The sequence below is a fragment of the Sturnira hondurensis genome, unplaced genomic scaffold, assembly GCF_014824575.4.
Source record: "Sturnira hondurensis isolate 20B ecotype Veracruz unplaced genomic scaffold, ASM1482457v3 Scaffold0004474, whole genome shotgun sequence".
Lineage (NCBI taxonomy): Eukaryota > Metazoa > Chordata > Mammalia > Chiroptera > Phyllostomidae > Sturnira > Sturnira hondurensis.
Genome location: NW_028077105.1, coordinates 5390642 through 5396274, shown reverse-complemented (window position 1 = coordinate 5396274; position 5633 = coordinate 5390642). Strand labels below are relative to the sequence as shown.

Sequence of the window (5633 nt, the reverse complement as noted above, 5' to 3'; positions counted from 1 at the left end):
AGGGTCAAGGTAGTTTTACTTGTTCACTGACAAAGTATTCAAACTCAAAAGATCTCAATCTGAATGATCAATATATACATTTAGGCCAAACAAAACTAAAACGATCTTATGCGGTTAATCGCTAATCTCCGTTAATGTCACAAACCCAAGCCACATCATCTTCAATTCCTAGCCTCCTAAACATAGGCAGTAATTACTCACCAAGTCATATAGATCATGTTTAAAAATGTTTGTCAAATGAACCTTCTCCTCTCCATTTTCCAGCCACAGGTCATGACAGTCTCCACCCTGCAATCTACACTCCTCCTTCGACAGATCATTTATTGCTCCTTGGTTGAGACTTTGTATCTCTATTCATCCTTCAAGGCCATTCACACCCCTTACTTTCAGCAAAGTAATTCCTCTCTTCTTAGCATCCCCCCAAGTTAATACACTGGTCTCAATACCATAGTATTACCACATGCACTGTAATTAAATGACTGTAATTTGTCTCTCTCCCACTAAGCAACACTTCCTGTCGATTGCAGGACTTACCTCCCTCAGCTTTCTGTATCCAGCCCCGTAACAGCATCCAGCATCTGGTTACTGCTCAATAATTTCTTTTAGTTTAAACGAAGTGACCACAGAACAACCCAACAATACTCAAAATTAGCACTTCAAGGTAAATTTACTCACTGATAACTCATAGAAGATTTACTTTGCTTTTCACATTTTTCACAATCTTTGTATGTGCTTTACAGTATTCTCAGAAGCTAGGGGTCAATTCATGTTTGAAAATATTTGAATCTACGGCCATACCACCCTGAACGCGCCCAATCTCGTCTGAAAATATTTGAGAAAGAGTGACACAGAATCAAATTCTTATTATTTATTTATTTATTTATTTATTTATTTATTTATTTTAGAAAGAGGAGAAAGGAGGGAGAAAGAGAGAACATTGATTCCGCCACAACCTAAGAATGTGCCCTGATGGGAATCGAACCAGCAACCTTTCACTTTGTGGGAAGAAGATGCCCAACCAACTGAGTCACACCAGTCAGGGCGTCAAATTCTCATTGCAGCAGGGGTATAGGATAAGCCATCAGCTCCCTCATCCTAAATAGTGCGCAGTTCTTGGGACTTGTGCTTCTCATGCCTATGTCATCTCAGAATGCAAATGAGTGCAGGGCACAGGAAAAACTGCACTGGGCATCAGAGCAGCATCACATAGAAAAGCTGATAAAGAGGAAAAAAATAAAGGGATTCACTTCCTAAATGTTAACCTGTTCTTATTTTAGATGGACTTTTATTTCCCTAAATAGAAAAGCTTCCCATATTCCATAGCATATTTCAATAACAAGAAACATCAGTTGCCAAGCACTATAATTATATTTTCTTTTCCTCAACATGATAAAAATTATGTACTTCTCACTGGCTTTCTTTCTCAGTGCTATATATAAGAGGTTAAGAAACCACATAAATCATTTAAGTATTTATAGTGTCTATAAATAATAGTAATATTTAACATCTAATACCATTTTATTGTATAATTTTAGCCAACCCTTACTAAAGCCCTTTTAGCCAAAAATTATTTTTACCCTCATTTTTCAGATGAAGAAAATTGAGGAACATAAAGGGTGGATAATTTTGACCACGGTTGCATAGCTGCAAAGCGGCAAATCCTGGAATCAAACGCAGCCACCTGTGGTTTCAGAGTCCACGCACTTGATCCCCACTTAAGCTTTGTGCTGGGGTGAGGGGACACTTAGAAACCAGGACGACGAGTGAGGGGAGTGCTACCGAGCAGTTTGGCCAGATTTCATTATTCAGTAACAACATGTATTACCTTTAAATGTTTGTTTCGCTCCAGGTTTAAACTGCCCTGGTGTGTGTATACACATGTAAATAGATGTATATTGATAAATAGGTTTTACTCTGAACTATCTAGAATCTTTTTTTCTAAGATAGAGAAATAGATAAAATATATAAGAACATTTTGAAGAGGAACTAAGAAAATACTTGTAGATATTTTAGAAGTTTTATAAATTACAAGCTTAGATATGAGATTAAAGAAAAATAGCCACAGTTTTTTTTTCATTATCCTAGGGACAACAGAGGCCATTTTCAGAAGTTTTCTTTAAAGCTGGGAGCCTTTCCCACCAGCAAGGACGCCTGCACATCCCTTTGCCTTTTCTTATGCCCTCGAGTGAGAGCTGAGTTATGACTGGTTGTCTTAGGAGGCAAATGTCTCTTACAGGACATCAGCTGGGGGGTTGGGGGGAACCAGCTAAGGAAAGGTCTGACATGCAGCTTGTCAAGAGCAGCAGCTGTGGCCTGTTTTTACTAATATCTGACATGTTTCTTTGGCCACTCGCCAAATTGAGCTGTACCCAGCACTTCTCCCATCCTTCCTGTGCCTCCAGGATCCTTTGTGCCTGCTACTTGAGACTCCAGTCCACTCCAAATCAATCCCCTAGGTTCCTTCCTCCCCTTAATGTGCAGGCATCCCACCCTAATTAATTAACCCAACACCAGCTTCATGCAGGGCCTTCCCACACTTTGCCCCTCGTGCAGCCCAGAAACATCAGCACATTCCTTACTTCATCACTTGTCAACTCCCTTTCTGTTAAAGACCAGTGTCCCCTTTCCCTGACCTGGCCTCTGATTTGATCTCACTTTAAAGTAGCCTACTTTAAGAGACAGTAACAAATGCTGGCCTTTTCCTGTTTGGTTTGTTTATTCACGTTCACCCGACCTATTATAATTAAAGACCAACAAACTTAGAAGAAGAGTCCGGGAATATACTTTATGCATTTGATATGTGGACAAACTCAACACTGGATTTGTAATGAAGCCTCACTTTGCCTATTACTAAATGTGTGAACTTGGGTGAGTTTCTTGTTAAGCTCTTGTCATTCGTTCCAATATTTATTGAACACCCATTACTGAGCTAGGTTCTGTTCTCAATGCTTGTGCTGCATTTTAAAATAACAATAATAAAAATAGCTCCTTTCGGTGAAGCTTATCATTTAGGGAGGGGAGATGACCGTTAACAAATGGATACATTGGAAAATATGCATAGATATAAAAATCTATAAATAATAAGAGAAGAAGAAAAAGAGGTGTTGAACTTGGAGTAGGAGGAAATGTGGCAACTTGAAATAGGATCATCAGAATCACCGAATGTGATGACCGAATGCACATAAGAAGGTGAGAGGCTGAACCATATGTTTATCGGGCTCGGCGGGGGGGGGGGGGGGGGGGGNGAGAGGGGGAGGGGGGGGACAGAGTATCCCAGCAGAGAAAACAGCAAGTGCAAGGGCCCTGTCACCTTTGCCTGGAGTGTTGAAGGACCAACAGGGAAACAGCTATAACTGGTGGCAAGCTGGCGAGTGGTAGGAGGTAATACCAGAGTAACAGGGACACTAGAACATCGAGAGCCTCGTATGTGACAATAGAGACCTTGGGTTTCTCCATGACTGCCATGGGAAGTCACTAGAAGGTGTCCGTTAAAGAGTTACATGGTTTGACTCACCTCCCAAACACCTGGGGTCAGATGGGCACTAGATTTATCAAGGTGATCGCTCTGTAAGTTATACAAATGTTTAATCACTATATTGTGCAGCTGAAACTAATACAACATTGAACATCACCTGTAACTGGAAAGAAAAAACCTTCAACTAATTTCTGTTTAAAAAGGGAAGAATAAGAGCAGTGGAGACCAGCCTGACTGCCTGCTCAAATCCCGGTGCCACCACTTACTAGCAATGTGACTTTAAACTCAATACTTAAACTTTCTAAGCTTCAGGTTTTTAGTTTAAGGTAGAATGGATAGTAGTTTCTATTTTGAAAGGGTATTATGAAAAATCCACTAAACAGTACACGTTACCACAGAGCCTGATTCACGGAAAGACCAGGTACTTGCTGATATTTTCAGACAGGTAAGAACCAGTGACGTGACCAGGTACGTGGAGTACCTGCTCTGTGGTTTGGCACAGTAAGCACATGTTACATGTTACATGTTACCTCAGCATTATCTTCAGGTAACCTGCTGGCTGTTGCAAAACACCTCTGTACATGTTAAATGTAATAGTATCACCATGAAAAAGAGAGCAGCAAAAGTTCATGGATGATTCTCAATACCTCAGAGGGTTAATACAGAATTAATTGAGTGCTACTCAGTGCAAAGCACTTTCCTAGGCGCTGGAGCCATATGTTCTCAGGCGAAAAAGAATATTTAGAGATATAGTTAGAGATAGAGATAGAGATGAAAAAGAGAGATTCTGATCTTACATACATATCTTAAATATGTATCTATCATTTTTAAAGGAGAGTTCATTGAGACACATTGTTTGCTGACCCTCTTTAGTGGAGAAATAATGACTGGTCTTCTGGAAGAAAGAAAAATGTGCATTGTCAACTCCCTGGTCACATTACCACATCTGGAACCTGCCGTTACCCTTTTTGACAATTCCATACCTCTGGCTGCCTTGGAGGTCTCAGAGGCCTCCTGGTTCTCCACAGTCCTGCTTCATTACCCGAAAGTTATGTGGCTCGTGCCCCATTTCTTCCTTGGGACCTGGGCCACCTCATTCTTGGCGGGTGGATCTCGTCTTCCTCTCCCTTGCCCAATACACACACACACACACACACACACACACACACACACAGACCAAACAAACACTCATAGCCAAAGCATAGTCCTCTCAGGAAGCTCAGCTACCTCTCCTTATATAGTTTTAATAGTTCACAGAAGAAAAAAAAGATTAATGTAGAAGCCTACAGTAGAGGGAGTTATGGTTCTTTTCTGCCCTTTACCTATCATCTCTCAAAGGTCAGGCAAAATTCATGTTTTTATTCTTCTTTTACATAATAAAAAACTAAGGATGTCCTTTTAAAATCAGGTGGAAAGTTAGCCTTTTCTTATTGTTGCTATTTGTTAAAGTATGCTGTTCAGCACTGGGCCAGGTATACTTTTAAAGGACATAAGCACCAAAATATACATATAGGATGTCTTTTATATATAATTTAAAATAAAAATAAGGTTAAACTCTAAATATAGTTTTATCTTTCAAGCAATACAAAAGTTGCAGTATGGTGAAATTAAAACAGCTTCTTGCTAGACTTCTAATTCTCTATTACTTATTTTCTTCCTTCTTAGCCTACTTATTGTGGTGCCCTGCTTGGCTGACGCCCTGTGGAGGAAGGCAGCTCCGATTCTGTCCAAGCAAAGCCAGTGCTCTAGAAGGTTCCCTTCCTGACATTTCCCCTAGTAATCACCAACTACATTAAAATTCAGTTATACCTTTTTGCTTTATTTTAATGAGAACCATCAAACCATCAAAAGAGACAGTAAGGGCAGGGAGGAGTCACATTTAGACCTCTATGAAACAGAGGTGTATGATTAGAATAATAAAATGCAAAACATCAAGAAATTGAGCGTGCCTTTTTTAATACAACCTTAGGAAAAGCAGTTAGAAATCTTAACTTAAGGGGCACTTTACTCCTACATATATTGTATCTTGTTTTTGCAAAGCCTTGACCTTGCTTGCAGAGACAAGCAGGGGGGAAATGAAAACATGTAAGACCAGCTCCTCAGTTGTCTTTCTCCTCCCAGCTGATTTCAGAACAAGTGAAAAGAAAACGTGGCCTCG

At 40.1% G+C, this 5633-nt stretch overlaps 1 long non-coding RNA gene across 1 annotated transcript; it reads left to right on the top strand.

Moving 5' to 3' along the window:
• Positions 1 to 2703: 2703 nt before the first annotated feature.
• On the top strand, positions 2704 to 5309 carry LOC118986797 (uncharacterized). The gene is made up of 3 exons (XR_005066448.1): positions 2704 to 2868; positions 3833 to 3920; positions 5141 to 5309. It is a non-coding gene; the product is annotated as an uncharacterized LOC118986797 (long non-coding RNA).
• Positions 5310 to 5633: the final 324 nt, after the last annotated feature.